A 17,328-nucleotide genomic window follows, 5' to 3' on the forward strand; every position below is an offset into this window, starting at 1 on the left:
AGCCCTGCAGTTTCTAGTTATAAATTAAAGAAGACAAGAAAAGGCAATGCAAGATGAGCTAAGATTCATCATAAATGATAAAACTGAGGTTAAGATTTTAAAACTCAGCTCTCAATTTAAAAAGGTTAAATTATACACAAGGAAATCATGCACAAGTGAAATAGAAGAACAAATTGTTCATGGTCTTAGAAAAAAACATTTTCTTCTTCATTGTCCCTGGGCAGTTTCTCATTTAGAAGGAAAAAGTTATTTTTCTTTCTACTCCAGGAGGGCAAGAATAGTTTCTCCAACACCACAGCCTCTGAGCTGCTATGAGTGTGGTATGCATTCATGTACATGAAATATAAACTAATAAGTATATACTTGCCAGATTTGGATAACCTGTATTAAATATTTAGTTCACTGCTCATTTAATGAAAGTTTACCCTAGCAGCCAGATTTAAAGTTGTCCTTGTAGTCTAAATGCTCCTCTGTCAGCCTAGGACCTGGGCATTCTCTACAGGCGCCAGCACAGTTCCTGGCCTAGAATAGATCCTGTCCCTTGTGGCTGGGCTGAGCTTAACTGAACTGGATGTCAAAGCTACTGTAGGTAGGTGGCAGTATGGTTCAACTCCCGGCTTTTTGTGTAACCAGCCAGTTAGGAATTTTAAACCCATCTCTTTGTGGTCCAGGAACAAGTGACCGAAATCTTTTATAGCCTCAACTTTCTTGTCTGCAAAATGGGAAAGTATTGGCTGTCTCAGTTATTGTGAATACTAAATAAGACAATCTACTTAGTGTGGGACTTGGTACAATTAATGGTAGCTACTATATTACATATGAGGAATGACCAAATTCTACATAGCAATTACTGTTAGTTGAGGAGAGCAGAGGGCTCTTTAAAGAAAGCTGAATTAAGCTCCTGCTTCACTAACCAAAATATTACTGACAAATTATTCATAGTTTTCAAAAGATTCTCTTCTCTGACATTACAGGAAATTGAAAATTAATTTAATTAGCTGCACCTCTATTAGATCCTGCCTGAAATCCCAGGTTAGTATATTTTGGTATGTCTGCAGGGGTTTAATTTGGGCAGAGGGGAATTATCTAATTTTGGCGACTCTAATAAAATTGGGTTAAAATGCCCTATGCTAAGGCAGTACCCAAACTGCTTGGCTGTCAATTCTACTACTGCTGGAGGACAAAATACATTTTGTATGCACTCAGGTAGAGTTCAAGTCCTGAACGGCTTTCAGAGGAGGAGAGCTGTAGGTCCTTTAAGGAGAAAGGGTCGTAGCAGGAAGAATCCGGATGACCTTCCATTTTGGAGCTATTGCCCTTTATAAAGGGTGGAGAATCCTTAAGAGGGTGACTACGTGGGGTCAGGAGGAGCCCGGGCCGGGCTGGCTCAGCTAGGATTCATCGGTTTCACTACGTGTCCTGCAGCCCTACTGTATGTCTCGGGACTGGTGTCCAAAGACCCGCTGCCTATGGGGCACTGATAGCCCGCGAGGTAACTGGCGCAGGGAACAAGTCGGCCTGCTCTTCCCAGACCGTCCTTAGCCCGCCCCGGCGAGCCGGCTCCTCCTGGTGCGCCAGCCAGCCTTCTCTCTGCACTTGGAGTTCCCCGGCCGGCCGGCGGTGGGCGCGCGCCCCACGAGGCCCAAGCCCGCTGCCGTGTGTTCTGCCTGCCGGCCCGGCTGAGCCTTGGGGTCCCGCGGCCTCGGCGCCCACACGCCCCCAGCTCCTTGCACGCAGCCTGCAGAGGTTGGTGCGGCCCGTGAGCGCGGGGTCGAAGCCGGCCCACCAGCCGCCAGCACCGGGGCCCCCGCCACCCCCGCGGCCTGGCCGCACGCCGGGTCCCCGCCGCGGAGGGGGATGGGGAGGGAGGAGAGACTGGAGGAGTTGGAGACAGACACAGCCTCGGCGAGCACAGTTACGGCTGGAGACAGACGGCGGCGGGAGGCGGAACACTTCCCTCCCTCCGGCGACGGGAAGCGGGACACCTCCCTCGGCGGCCGCAGCACGGTCTCCCTCTCCTCCCCCCTCCCAGAGGCTGCGGGCCAGGCCCGGCGGGACAGGCAGGCGAGTGCGGCTGGCCCTGCCTGCCCCGCGCGCCGCCGCAGCCGGCCGGGGATCCCCTGCGAGTCGGGGAGGAGCCGCCGCCGCAGCCGCCGCCAGACAGGCTGCGAGTCCCTGGGAAAGTGAAAGGGGGGCGGGGAGCGCGGGGGAGGCCCGGGGGTAAGGTCCCTGGCTCTTAAAGAGACCTGGCGCACCGCGCCGCGCTCCCCGCCGGCCGGCTGCGCGTCCCCCGCCGCGGCGGCCCCGCATCCCGCGCCCCTCCCCCGCGGCCCGCAGGGCCGGTGGCCGGGCGAGCCGCACTGCAGGCGGTCCCCCGCCACGGCTCCGGAGGGGCGGCCGCAGGTGAGTGCAGACCCGAGGTGGCTGCTGTGGTCTCGGCGTCTGGCCCAAGTTCAGCGCGGCGCGGAGGCGGGGTGGTGGTAATGTTGGTTGGGGAGGGCAGGGGGCGGAGGACGCGGGGACAGGACGCTCAGGGAACGGGACGTCCGCGAGCCTGCGCCGTCGACGGGGGCCAGAGGGAGCTGCCCAGCCCCGCGGGTCCTCCCCACCCGGACGAGTCCCACAGAGACGAGTGCGCGAGGTCTGAGGCAGTGTAGCCGGTGGGCACAGCGGCGTCCCGGCGCGCTCGCCCGGGCCGGGTGTGGGGAGGGCAACCTCGCACTCCCGAACGGAGGCCGGACCGCCTCTGCTTGTGTGCTCCGTTGGAGGAACGTTGCCGACCTAAATCTCAGTGCCCGGCGCGGGGTGTCCTGCGGTTGCATGATTTAATTCTGCACCCCCGGGAGGCTGGGGTCAGCGCCGAGGTAACTGCCCAAACTAGGGTCTCGGTTCCCTTGGGCCTGTCAGCGAACCACTGCAGGCGGGGGGACTGGAGGTCGGCGGGAAGCGGGAAGATTGTGCAGGACCTTCCTGGGGAGTTTGCGGGAAGAAAAAGGGGCGGGAGCGGGCCTTACCCTGAACCCTGCATCCCGCTGCCGGACACCCAGCAGCCCGCGGCTCCGTGCCCCAGCACCCCGCATCTCGCGCCCCGCGCCCCTGGGGCCCGCCTCACCCGGCGTCTGCTCGGGTCCCCCCGCGCACGTTGACGTCGGTCGCGGGGCCGCCCGGAGCTCCCGGCATTGGCTGGGAAGTCGATTGTCTGGGGCGGCTGCTATTACACTTAGGCTGGGTCTCCGAGCCCTGGAGGAAGCAGGCGTGTGTTGAATTTCTCTTTGACCCTCACGGTGGAATAAACAGGAAGCGACGAGCACCCAGCCCGGGCTCGGCACTTGCCTTTGTTGTGGGGTCCGCTTTGCTCAGTAGCGAGGAGGCTTCCCCGCGACCCCTACCGGGTGCGCCGCCCGGGGTGGCGTTGGGGGCGCGCCCCGTAAGTACGCGACTGGAAGACAGTGGGTTCTGTTCAGGTTAATTCAGTGTGGTGACGGAGAGGGCATTTGCTTGTTTCAAAACTTTTTTTTTTTTTTTTAACTGGAGAAGGAAGAGGCTTCCCTTTGAGGCAGAGATTTTCGGGAGGACGACGTGGACGCGTGGTGGGTGGGTGGCACCTGGAGAAGGCGCGCCAGTGCCCTGGTTCTGGGTTTAGCTGGCGGGGCACTGTGTCGCCGGTCAGAACAGCGAGGAACTCTTTAAAGTAAGCAGGGCTTCCTTGCTCCTAACCGGGCATAGGAATGATTGCTGAGTGGCATTGGCCACGTAAGCTAGCTTAATTTTTGTTTTCCCCAAAGAGTCTTTTAATTAGCTAGAACTGGATAATTTTGATTTGCTTCTTTTCTTTTTCTCTATGTCCCAACTATTCTCTTGCCTTTCTCGCTTTGCAATTACTTTGGCAACTTATCCCCAGACCCCACTTATGATTCAGTGCTGCTTTCTAAATGTTAATTAAGATTATGGTGGGTATTCATTGATGACCTACTATGTGCTAGGCATTGTGGGCTGTGAGGTGAGATGAGCTGTTACAGAATGTTGATTCCGAGAGCTACTATTAGTAAGTTTCTTGCAGTGGAGGTGGGTAGAGATGATGAGCAGCCTTGGTCCTTAAAAATATGTGGGTCCTGTGGCTGATGTGGAGGTTGGTGCCTTCCCTCATGGCTACTACTAGGACACTTCCCTTTAAAATGGCCCTTTCCACTTGTTTGGCTAGCCAAGAAAGCTTTTCTTCCATTTGTATCTCTCCTAGAGCTTCTGGATTGAGCTCGGAATTAACAGGGAAGGTTCTGTAGAGTCTGCTCTGAGAAACTGCCATTGCATCAAGATATGTTCTGCATTTTGTATAAAACTATTTAGTCCTTTCTAATATTTATATTGAGTTTATGGTCATCTGTACGTCTGCCTTTGTACTCTACACAGTTTTCTCTTGCAACATATTCTTTATGTTCAGTGAAGAATCATAATGTCAAACTTGAGTCATTATGGAGACAAATGAGATCTGAATATTACCCATGCACATATATTCAGTTATAATATTTGGTTTCCTATCGACCTTGGAATGCCATTTGATGGCCCTTGCAAAGCAGTGCTTTTTAAAACATAGGGGTAAATTCCTCATGATCTTTGGAAGCTTAATTCTTTTAAGAGCTTCATTTTGCTGTTGACATTGAACACACTGTTAGGAATTAGGGCCAAGACTGTAAATGCTGGTAAGGATTTGCTGTAATGGAGTTAGTTGTAGCTACCTTCCTCCCTTGTTTTGAAAGACCCTTCTAATTTCTTAATGTTCTTTTATTGCCCCGGGAAGAGTTTGTTGTCACTGGCCATGGTTCTAGTTCATGTAGGTTTGTATTTACTATGGAGAAGACCTTTCCCAGCAGGGTTTTAGGGCTGTCTCTTGGATCCTTCTGGTTTGCATGACCACGGTCCTGCAGAGGAACCCAGCCAGTGCCACCTGCTTATTAAGGGATTTTGTGCCAATTTGTTGGCACATAATTTGAGAATCAAAGTCCCTCCCCCGCCTTGTCCCCCGCCAGAGTATATACATACATAGACAGATATTTCCCCCTAACTGCTGACGGTGTTCTAAGAATAGTTTTCTTGCCTGGCGCTCTGAGAGCAAGGACCCATCTGCAGAGGTGTTTACAATTTGGGACTGTGCTGTAGTCTTGGTTGACTTAGCAGCCTGGCAGAACAGCCTTGTAGCTCATGGGACACTGCCTGTTTTTCATCTGGGCTGCTGGAGGGGCAATTCCCAGCTGGACAGGGGAACATAGGTGAGAATGACTTTTGCTCTATGAGGGTAGTTTCTGTCCTGATGTCAAGTGGAGACCCCTAGGCTCTGTCTAGATCCCTTCACTGTAGCCTAGCTAGCAGTCACCCTGTGGTCTAGGCTTGAGATGACTGCTCTATGTCATCATGTAAAACCCAAGTACTCTCAGGGCTGGGGCAGTGACACGTGCTGTTGTGGCTGGTCAGATCTTTCTGGTAGTCCTTGCCATATTTCTTTTCACCTTTCATCATCTAGGCTTGTGGAGTTTCTATGATGTGTCTGTCCTTTTGGGTAAGAGTTAGTAGAGAAGAAAGAAAACTCAAGGAGCAATAGCTGTAAGAAAGATCATTCCATATTAACCTGGAAAGTTTTTAGAAACATTAAACATACTTGATGTAGACACATGGGTATTAAATGTAAACAGAAGCAAAATCTCTATGTAGTCCCATCTTGCCCTTTTCTCCCTTCTTCCTTCTCCCCTTCTTCCTCATTCTATCCTTGCTCCCTTCTTCCCTTCCTGCCTTCCTGTCTCAGAAAACTCTTCTGGAAGCCATTATTTTTTGGTGTCAAAGTGACTTTCTGCCTACATGGGATTTGTTAGTCTAGAATTACACCTTGACCTATATTATGGGTGTGCATGGAATGTAAATCTTAAGTTTTAAAATAGGAATGTAAAGCTTCTTCCTACTATTTGGAAATTTAGGCCACAAGACCTGCCTACATTTTAGGGAGATTTTTTTGTGTGTGGCATTATTCACTTTACTGTTATGCAACTAAAGCAAACAGTCCCAAGCACCTGTACTATTAATTGCTACAGAAATATTGGATTCATATTCCCAGTGACTATTGTTTTTTTCCCTCTATCATAGGAGGAATTGAAATTAGTGTTTGTGTTGTCTCTTATCCATGTGATTTAAGTATGGATTGTTTTTCTCTGAATTTCCACTAAAAATGGCACTTTGGCCTTTTAAGCTGTTTTTGTGAGGACTTTTCTTTCCACCAGGCTTGTTTTCCAGATAGGTCTTGGAAATTACGAAGAACATAGCTATAATTTCTCTCTTGATTGGCAGCTGAGAGCTTTCCCGGACAAAAATAAGGCTACACTGTGCCAAATGGTTGACTTTTCTAGAATAAAAACTCTAAAGGGTATGCAAAAAGTCCTCTGGTTAATATATTGGCATTCCCAGAACCCACTAAAACTCCGGCAGCCTTCCAGACACCACTTAATGAGGATGCAGAATGTCTGGCTCAAATCCCCATGAGCAGAAGGGGGTGGGGAGCTGATGTCCACACCCTTTATTAATTTTTAATGACTGTACTTTTGTTTTGCAGATTTTGCTCCGTACCCCCCTCATGACTGACCCCCACCATGCCACCCCCCTCCCCCATCCATTTATTTACTCATTTACTTGGCATTGGAAAAATGTTGAGACTTTCAAGGTTAAGAATCCTGCTGAGGGATCATTTCTGTTTGCATAGGTTCTTTTGTTGTTGCTTTTCTTTTTCTCCCCTCCTCCCTCTTTTTTAGAAGAGGAAGAGAGAAAAGGAACAGAAAAAGAGATGACAACTTTTTTTTTTATGATGCTTTATTGTCTGCTGGAGGAGAACCATTTACGAAACTTTAAGTTTGTCAGACAGTTTATATGACAGTGCAAGTTGGTGCTTGCCAAGCTCCAGACAGATTGCTAATGTTACATGACAGGGATAAATAAATTACCGCTGTCTGCAACACGCTTGCACTGCAAACGCACTCTGCAGCCGGCGGTCGGGCGCTGCGCACCCAGGGAGCCTGTTGGATGTGCAGCTGGGAGGAAGGCCTCTGCCTATTGCCTAGAATTCTGTGACTTGGTTCGGAAATGAAAAGGGTGTGTCTCTCGCTTTTATTTTTGGCAGTGCTGCAGGGCAGCAGAATGCACGTAGCAGCTGTGTGTCCTTCGTTTTGCTAGGCAGCTCTGCCCCCTTGCCTTGCCCTTCCCCTTCCTCCTCTCACCCCAGCACATTCTTCCATGTGCACCACGGGGCATGGCACCTAGTCTTCCTCCCAGGGACCTGCTGTGGAAGTAACTAAACTTTGTTCTCAGCTGCTTAGGCCCTATGTTTTCTCAATGCCAAGTTTCAAGCTGTTTACGGTTGCGTTCTTTCTGCAGGTGCAGACACTGAGAACAAATTGTCTGAGATAAGTGTATGTGTGCTGCCCTGGGAGGGGGCTGGGTGGCACTCCTTGGGCATAATGTACTTTCATCTCTGGCAATTTGGATAGTCAGCTGGCAGAGTGACAGGTGTAATGAACTTAATGGTCTTGCTCTAGTTGTTAGCGGACACACTGCTCATATTACAAAGCCACCTCCTAAGTTGGGCCCCTGCCAAATGACTTACTCTTCCCTTTGCAGACAAGATTCAGGGCTTGGACTACTCCAGCGACGTTAAGGTCAGGAATTGGGTAGGTGTGAGCAACATCTGTGTGTCCTCATCCACATGGTCCCTTTCTCTGCAAAGTAGAGCCATTGCATCCATTTTGCAAAAAGAATCCATCCCCTCTGCCCCTGGCTAGTCATCTCTCCTTGAGAGGTGTGGCAAGCATCCTCTGTGTAGGTGTGTGGACTTCTTGCCCCTGGCATTCACAGAATGGCAGGTTTCCTGCTGTGCCTAGTCAGTTCCTGTGCACAGCCACAATTCTGCAGAAGTGGGCTTGGGCCTATGGCTGGTGGAGGCTCAACCAGGCATTGTTTTCATTGTCTGTGGCCCCACAGGCCTGCAACATCTGCATAGAGTTGGGGAGGGGATTTCCATAGTAAAATCTCGCTGCTTCCGGAAGGAAGGCAAGAGTGGAGAGCCCACGGCAGGAGGCCAGGCTGCTTTTGGAAGGGCTCCTGGACCTCTGGCGGGCCCTCCTCCACCAGGGTACTTGGTCACAGAATAGTAGCAACAGTTCCAAACACTTGCATAGCACTGACTATGTGCCAGGCTGCTCTTAGTGTTGCACACATATGAACTAATTTAGTCCTTAGTGCAGCCCTCCTGTGACATCTGTACTGCTACCATCCCCAGCTTTCAGGAAGGCAATAGGAAGCCCGGAAATTGCCCAGTCACACCTCTTGTAAATAAAGGGTGGAGTCAGTAGGAGGAAGCCCTTGCATTCTCTCTTTTGGGGTCTGGGCTTTGACTCCAGGCTGCCTGAGGCTGGGCCCAAGTCAGAAGTTCATCAGACATCATTCATTTACCAGCTGGGAGGGGGAGGATAGTACCCTTTCTGTCCCTTTCTTCTTCCTTCCTGCCTTCATCTGTAACTGATTATACCCCCCCTCACCTCCAGTCCCCATTCTTATTTCTAGCTTCTGCTTTCTGTGCCTGTCTTGCTCGTGACAAGAGCCTGAGTTTTGAGAATTAGGCCATTGGTGGCTTTGTTTTGTCCACATTGAACCTTGAGTCCCTTGAAAGACAGATGAAGTAAAATCAGCAGCAGTTTTATTGCCTGAGGTATTCTGTGCCATTCCTTAAAAACCTCTTCTGTTTGTCTTGTCTGGGTATAGATTGTGGGAGCATTAGGACCTATTTTCTGGAGGGTGAACTGAGGCCATTGGAGGCCCTCTGTCTGCTGTGAGTCTGGGGATGAGGCTGGATGAGGTCCTACTTAGTTGTTTGTTCACTCAGAAGGATCCAGCTCACCCCAGTTTGTGGAATGCTACGGTTTTAGTTTTGTTCCCCAAATGTGCTTCCCACATTTGGGGGAAAAATGAAAAAATAATCGTATCTTTAAGATTTTCTATTTTGCTCCATGAGGGCATAGATTAATCATCCATGCACATCACTGTGTACTTTTCATGAAATATAGTCCGTCTTGGACAAACCTACCTGAGATTATGGAACCTAAAGTGAGTTCAGTTTGCAGGAGATCCAGATTTACTTGGGTCTGACAGGATAGTTCTTCAGCTCTTTGCAAACCTTCCCATGGCAGTGGGGCAGGGAATGGAACCCATCACAGCCCCTGAATTAAGCCAGGTGACTGGGGTGGTGCTGTCCCCTATATGATATATTATGGTGCCCACACAATGTGAGGTACTTGATCCCAGCAGTCACCTGGATGGGTTTGGACAAGTGCTGTTCTCCTGGGGGTTGAGGCAGTGCAGGCCTCTGGAAGCTCCTGTTCTGGTCTGTGCTCTGTCCCCCCCATCTCCACAGTGTTGAGCAGCCATGTTTTCATGTGGCGTGTCCCAGAGTGCATCATAGTCATCAACCCCCAGGATGCGCCCGTCACTGCCTGTGTGGCAGGTGTGAGCACCACCTGTCAAGGACAGACGTGGAGGCCTGGGTACACTGGCCACCAGTCCAGCTCTGCCCACTCTAGTTGAACCTAGACTTTTTATTCTACAGAGTCTTTTAGGCTTGCTGAACACATCATCATAGATCTAGGCTCTGAAATTCTTTTTTTCCTGATTATATTCTCACTGAAGATAGTTTGGAAAATGAAATGAAGAAAAAAGAAACAAAGAAGAAAATAAAAATGACTAAAATTACCTTTGATTCTACTACCTTTAGAAGACCACTGTTAATAGTTTAGTAAATTCTTTCTAGGCTTATTTACTGATTAAGTATAAAATCATGTATAGAATTTGTATATGTTTTCAGACTTAGCATTTAATCCTGAACGTTTTTTCATGTAATTTAAATATTCTCCAAGAGTACCACTGCTGGTAACTATAACATTCTACTGTATGGTCATATTATTATTTTTTAAAAATTTGTTTTGGGACGCTATTACCAGTTTTCTCTATTATAAATGATACTGCGTTGAACATTTTGATTACATCCTTTGGATAGATTCCTAAAAGGGAAGTTCATGGGTACAAGAACTTTTAGAGGGTCCTCCAAAAGTTATCACCAGCTTGCTTTTCAGAAAGCATGAGGCATTTTGCATTCCCACAGATATGAGGGTGGCTCACCCTTGCCAGTATCAAATATTATTACAAAACTGTGCAAATTTGGCAGTAAATGTTATGATGTTTAAATTTTCCTTTCCATTTTTTGTTACAAGAATCTAGGTCTATATCATCTGGATCACAAGTGAAGAGAGTTCTGCTGTTTGCCAGAGTTTTGTTATGGGCAAGTACGGTGATGTTTGTGGATGATCTCCTCAGGGACGGAGAAGACCTTTGTGCTAGTTTACTTTTATTTTTTATTTTTTTAAAGTTTATTTATTTATTTTGAGAGAGAGTGTGTGTGTCAACACACATAGACACACTTATGCACAAGTGGGGGAGGGGCAGAGAGAGGGAGAGAGAAAGAATATTAGCAGGGTCCACGCCCAGTTCAGAGCCCGAGGTGGGGCTCAATCCCAAGAACCGTGAGATCATGACCTGAGCAGAAACCAAGAGTTGGCTGCTCAACCAGCTGAGCTGCCCGGGCGCCCCAGCCTTTGTGCTATTTTAAATTGGAGATCCATTCTACTTAGGTAGGTTAAGGACACTAAACAATCTACTATATTTTAAAATAAAATTAGAGGATTTTATGGCCAAGAACTGCACCTGGTTTTCCCACCATCTGCACCCTACCCGCTGAGGGTAACTTGGACTCAGAGGGAAGAAGTGGGGACCAGGAGAGAAAGTGGATTCAGTAGCCAGCTGCTGGAAGATGGTGTGCCATCTTGTTCAGTCACTTCTCTCTGTTTGAATGACTACTTTCTGAGACCACACTCTTCCCTAGCTTTGTCCCCTAGGATGCTGACATAAAATTCTCTTAGGTTTTACCTGATGGCTGATGCTCAACACTTGACGTGGGTGCCTCTGCAGAGGGCACTCACTTCCTCCGTTCCATAGATCTGGCAGAGTCTTCTGCTTCCAGCAGAGGTCTGTGCCCTTTCAGAGTCACATGCTACTATTAACAGTGTCTGGCCTCCTAAGCTGATTGCTCCTGAAGCTTGAGAGAAAAGAAAAATCATTTTAGGAGGTTTTTGATTAACTAAAGGCAAATCAGTTTTGTATTCTTTGAAAGGCAGCCTTTTCAGCTGAGAGGCTGGGACGGGCTGGCTGGAGGGGAGCCCATTCACAGGGCTGGTTGGAGGAAGCAAGATGTAATACCCGCATCTTGGGGGCTAGTCCCATTTTGCTTGTTATGTTCACATGCACCTTCATGCATCCATTTGTTCAGCAGCTGTGAGTGCTTACTGTGCTCTGGGGTGCATGCTGGGAGTGTGCCTCATCTGTGGCATGGCCTAGTGAGCAGTGTGCGAGATCCATGGGGCCCAGGTGGGCACTGTCCTCTCCTCTGTGCCGAGGTGAGTTGATCCCTGGCACCACAGGCATGGATGGTGCCAGGCTCTGCGTGGGCATTTGTCTCTTGGCCTGCATCACTCCCTTGCTGGCCATGCCGTCAACCCCATGCTGCATTCTAGGTACAAACCCACTCTTGTCATGGCTGGCAGTGTGGACGGTGCCAAGACCTTGGAGATGGAGTATGCAGAAAACTGCCAGTGGGTGGCAGGGCTGGTTGGTGGCTGCTCTTTAGGGGAGCAGCTTGTGCTGGTCCCTTTCTGCAATTGGGAGGGAGGCTCCCAGACAGTTGCGTGCTAGTGATGTTATTGAATAGTTTGCTGGAACATTTACTCAGGGCATTTTGGGTGACTGAAAAATACACCTTGTGTACTTTCCCCCTGTTTGCTGTTGGCTGGTGTGTGCGGGTCTGACAGACTTTTGTTTAATTTGACCTTCCTGCATTTGGCTTGTTCCTTCAGCAGAATGAGAAAATGCCAGACTGTTTTTTCTAGGAGGGATAGAGGGCCTTTTTGGATGTAATGCATGCGTTATTTTAAAGGTAGAGGTAATGTTTACAGTTGGATGGCTTGGGTGAATGTTTTTCTGCTACTTCAGCTATTAAGATAAATATTGTACCCTTACAGAACTTAGCTTTCATCCTATTCATATTTAAATGTGAGATTCAGAATCTTTATTTCTAAACTAGAGGTAGGTCCTGGGACTTAATTTTTTTTTTTATCTGAAGAGTAATGTAAAAATAATAAATATTATATATATACACACATATATATACAGTCATAACTACATAATTATTAGTAAATTTAATCCAGAAAAATCATATTTGTTTTCTGGTAAATACAGTGGGACATTAAATGGAGTTGGAATTATTTAATGGAACTCTTAGTGCATTACTTCGCAATGTGAATGCATCCTTTTTTTTTAATTTTTTTTTTAACATTTATTTATTTTTGAGACAGAGAGAGACCATGAACGGGGGAGGGTCAGAGAGAGGGAGACACAGAATCTGAAACAGACTCCAGGTTCTGAGCTGTCAGCACAGAGCCTGACGCGGGGCTCGAACTCACAGACTGAGAGATCATGACCTGAGCCGAAGTCGGACGCTTAATCGACTGAGCCACCCAGGCGCCCCTGTGAATGCATCCTTTTATTGTTATAACATGGTTTATATATTGGGTTTTAAAAATTGGGGCACATCTGTGTGCCTAAGGGGATGGCTCCCACTCTGGCATCTGCCATGTAGCAGGTCTTCCACTTGGCCCACCTGAGGAAGCAATGTCAGGGCAAAAACGTGGGCCTGAGCATACTGTCTGCAGCACTCTGCTGTCCACACTCTGCTGTCCAGTGTGTGTGGAAGTATCTGAGTAGATGTGTTATGAGGGGGGTGCTATATCTTCTGAGGTCTCGTCTGACTGAACCCTTGGGAGGCTGCATGACCTTGGGAAGATCAGTTTGCTCTTCTCTAAAACAACTATTTGCCCACCTCTTAGGTTTTGAAGAGGATTAAGTAAGATAATGCTTATGCAAACCAGTTGGGAGAGGCTCAGTGAACTACCATGGTGAGTGCCCAGTAAATGGCAGCTGTCATTAAGTCAGATAAGGATTTGTGAGGCATCTGCCCAGCCTGGTATGGAGACCCAGCTCCTGCCTCTGTAGACTATGTGTACAGGAAGCAGCCAGCAAATAAGAGCAGGCAGTTTATAATCAGGCCTCAAGTTAAGAGTTGGGAAGCCCCAGGGGTGCTTGGGTAACTCAGTTGGTTAAGTGTCCGCCTTCTGCTCAGGTTGTGATCTCACAGTTCGTGGGCTCAAGTCCTGCATTGGGCTCTGTGCTGACAGCTAAGAGCCTGGAGCTTACTTCAGATTCTGTGTCTCCATCGCTCTCTGCCCTTATCCCACTTGCGATCTGTCTCTCTCTGTCTCTCAAAAATGAATAAACATTAAAAAAAAAAAAAGAATTGGGAAACCCCATTTAAGCCCCAAGTCAGGAAAATCTTTGTACATGGAGAGAGTGAGATGGCTGGGTATGAAGGGCAGTAAGCTCTGCCAGCTTGCTTCTGTTACCCCTTGCTCTGCTCTACATTCTTGTGGAGCACTGTGATGCCCAGGCACTGGCTCTATCCCCATACTGCTGGAAGGCAGGTACCCAAATGGTTACTGCACTGGGTGGTGGCCTCGCCAGGGTACTGGCAGCACGAGGAGGTATAAAGATCCCAGAGGAGCAAGGAGGACATCTAGGTCTACTCTGGTCAGTCAAGGAGGACTTCAGGAAGAAGCTGACTTTGGGCTGAGACTTGGTGAAAGAACACAGTTTTGCCAGGTGGACAAGCAGGAAGAGAGTGTTCACTGTCAGTGGCTTCGAGAAAGCTATGTGCACTGGGGTCTGGAAGGCAAATACCAGAGCTTCAAACTTCGGTGTATAAGTGTGTGTGTCAATTTATAGATAAATATACATGACCCATGTGTGTGCTCGTACATTTTTGCTCATAGGAGTATGTTCTTAAAATTGGGGGACTGGGACACCTGGATGGCTTAGTCGGTGGAACATGTGACTCTTGATCTTGGGGTTGTAAGTTCAAGCCCCATGTTGGGTGTGGAGCTTACTTAAAAATAAAAAATCTTTTAAGAAAATTGGGGGACCACTGGTGAGCAGTGGGAACAGGTGTGCAGAACAGGGATGAGAGAGAGTAGCTGTAAGGGTAAGCAAGGGGCTGGTTATTTCACAGGTTAATAGTGATGCATATAGTTCTTGAAATTTAGAACTCTAACTGCACTTACCCCATGAAGGGGTGAGCCTGGTGAAGAAAATCCTAAATTATTTGTTAGTGTTTAAGTGCCACCAGCTTAAAATCCATGTGTCATATTTTGCCACTTTGCTGCCCTCACTTTTGCAGGCACCTTTTCCTGAGTTTATGACTATTGGAGTATGGCGAGGGGTGGGAGTTTGGTGCTCTGGTTTAGGTAATATGAAATGCTAATATAAATGCTTTGTTGACCCAGAGAAATAATTGTCAAGAAATTGAGATTGTTTATTCATGCTCTGAGTGGGGGTAACAGTTTTAGAGGCCACGTGCATCTATGAAAATGGTCAAGTTCAATTAATATGTCAAGGGGGTTGTGGGGGCTGCAAGGGATAAGTAAAGACTGGTTCTTTTCCTGCCTGCCTTCAGAGACTGTACATCATGGCCAGAGTTTTGTGTGTCAGACACACGTTGGTGTTAGTCGGTGAGGCAGCATGCAGGTAGGAGGGAACTCCGTGCTGATGGTGTTGGTGGAAGAGGCTCTCGTCGGGGACGGATGGAAGGGCAAAAGGGCTCAGGACAGATTTTGTGGGGAAAAAAATGGCAGTTGATATGTGCCTCTGAGATGGGCAATGACAGGAAGAAAACAGCTTGCTGGAAGGGTGTGGATCAACGCAGGGGAACACAGAGGGTATTTGGTGAACACCAGTTTGTTGGAAGCTCTGTCCTTATTGGAGCTGATAAACGTTAGCTGTTGTCATCATCATTTTTGTTCTTGTTGTGTCAAGGCGCTGGATTAAGGTAGGCAAGACCAGTTCTGCTGTGGAGTGTTTCATCCCATCTTTGCTGAACACTGAGTCAACAGCCAGTAACGGTGAAGAAAAAACAAGCCTGTTGGGAGACCTACTTTCTATTTATTTCCTTAATCTGTTTGTTTGCACTGGATACTCTGTCTTGACTGTAGTTCTGTAATACTCAATATTTGTTCACATTTCACAGAATGCTTACATTTCATCCTCCATGCAGTTCACACCAGGAAGCCAGGTTTATTCCTTTCATATGGTAATTACAATGCCTTCTATTTGCAAAACATTTGTAACTTTTTAAAGCTTTTCATAGACAATATCTAATTTCAGGTTCCTTGGCTTTAAGGAACATAATTAATGAAATGTACATAGAAGTGTAATTAATGGATTCGTTCCTTACTCTTCTCTAATGTGGCCGTTAGCTGAATGTGGAATTCGGATTGGAGTTTATTTTAATGTGCAAAACGTAACGGGAAAGAGATGTCCTGTCGTTGTCCAAGCCACATAATGAGGTATTTCTGAAGTTGCTGGGACCAAGGCTTTTGCCCCTTGCTTCCTGGGCAGGCACTCAGTCGACATTATTTTAAGAGGTTGGGGTAAAGCACTCAAGATCCAATTCAAAAGTACAGCCGAACACCCATGCAATCCTTCCTCAGGTGGACTGTGCAGACCAGAGACCTCACTGAATTGAAGTGTATGGGCAGCCTGGGTGGATGTGGAAGCTTCCTCTCATTTCTTGTCCTTTGTTAAAGGGAGGCTTACCGGTGAGCTCCTTGTGGCACTTAAAAAGCTATAGAAGGTTCTGGCAAATCTAAGTGTCCAGCCATTGTTAACAGCAGAACAGGCGCACACCCTCTTGTGTGCTGTGGGTCCAGGGCACTTGGGATCTCTGTCCTCAGCCTGCGCTCCTTTTTTTTCAAGGTGGTTTTGGCTTCTGCCATGGTATCAGTTTGTTCAGCTGTGCAGGCAAGTCGCTGTCAGTTCTGTCTCTCTCCTTTTAGCAAAATAGTTTTCATTCCGAGTTGGGGCCCTTTGTCCGGGTTACATAAGACTGTTCTGTGGCCTCAGCCCTTGGCCAGCACCTGGCCACCTCCGCCCAGCTCTTGCCTCTCTCTACCTCTAGCGGCCCCTTTTCTCCGCTCAGCTATTTACTGTTGTGTGTGGCTCTGCTTCTTCCTCTGTGGTTGCCAAGTATTCTGATCCCCTTCTTGTATTCCAAGTGGAAGCCATTCACACCGCCGTTCACACTTGCTTTGCAGTTTTCTGCTCTCTCTCCTCCACAGACCTCAGAAGTGCTGTGTCTAACTCTCGCTCCCTGAGGCCGTGTGTGGAGACTGCCTACCTAGTCCAAGCACTCAAAGCCTGCTTCAGCAGTCCTAGGCCTGTAATAGAGACACAGGCTGGAGTGTCTGCTGGCTTTTCCCAGTTTGGACACCCCCTGACAGTGGTGTAGATATGGTTCAATGGTTTTGGTGGCAAATGAAGTGCTTTCTGGTCTCCTTGGGTATTTAGTTTGTGTGATCAATAAGGACTGAGGCTCAGTTGGTAGCTGCACATGGTGAGTTATGTGGACAGGTTGTAATGAAATAGCCCTACCTCTGCAGAAAATGGGTGCCCTGAAGGGTGGTACTGATGGGATATGCTCTTTCCGTTGCTTAGAAAGTGAACTTGTCTCCTATACCATTTGAATATATTCTCTGCTGTTGGAAAATAGAGTGGTTACGTGATTCATTGGCTTGTTCACTGATTGAGAGAGGATGGCAAGATGTCAGTGGGCTCTCCTGGCTTGCTCTCAGAGTTGACAGGGGTATGGCAGGCAGAACCCAGCAAAGAATAGAAGAGCTGCTCTTGCAAGCTGGCCGAAGAACCGAGTGCCCTCTTGTTTGATATACACCTTTCTGTCACTTATTTGCCACTGTCTCTGGTGCTGTTTTATTGACAGCCTTCTCCAAATGTGTCTGAGCACCTGGTCACCCTACCTCTATGATGAGGCCTGCCAAGCAAAGCTGCTGAGGACGGTCGTTCTCAGAGGTGTTCATTGGTGTCTCTCCCTCATCTGTCAGTGGAGGTTTCCAAACCTAGAACCTTATACCCACATCTGGGAAGCTTAGAGGCAGAATTCTTTTGCCTGTATTGAAATTCATTATGCAGTTTGAACAACATGGGCTTGAACTGCACAGGTCCACTTACACGTGTTTATTTATTTATTTTTATAAATACCATACAGTACTATAAATTAAATATATTTTCTTTGTG

At 48.0% G+C, this 17,328-nt stretch overlaps 1 protein-coding gene across 12 annotated transcripts in view; it reads left to right on the forward strand.

The window, feature by feature from the left end:
• The first annotated feature begins 1,728 nt into the window (after positions 1 to 1,728).
• Positions 1,729 to 17,328, forward strand: part of LDLRAD4 (low density lipoprotein receptor class A domain containing 4) — a 452,644-nt gene continuing 437,044 nt past the window's right edge. For 5 of the 12 annotated variants that reach the window (XM_058692798.1, XM_058692808.1, XM_058692810.1 and 2 more), the window contains exon 1: positions 2,119 to 2,403. The gene's annotated coding sequence lies outside the window, so the exon portion shown is untranslated. Of the gene's footprint in view, positions 1,747 to 2,118; positions 2,404 to 2,649; positions 2,865 to 3,218; positions 3,428 to 3,671; positions 3,692 to 17,328 lie in introns of those variants that run through there. The other 7 variants (XM_058692799.1, XM_058692812.1, XM_058692805.1 and 4 more) reach the window with 4 other exon arrangements.

This window comes from Neofelis nebulosa, chromosome 11 (assembly GCF_028018385.1).
Source record: "Neofelis nebulosa isolate mNeoNeb1 chromosome 11, mNeoNeb1.pri, whole genome shotgun sequence".
Classification (NCBI taxonomy): Eukaryota; Metazoa; Chordata; class Mammalia; order Carnivora; family Felidae; genus Neofelis; species Neofelis nebulosa.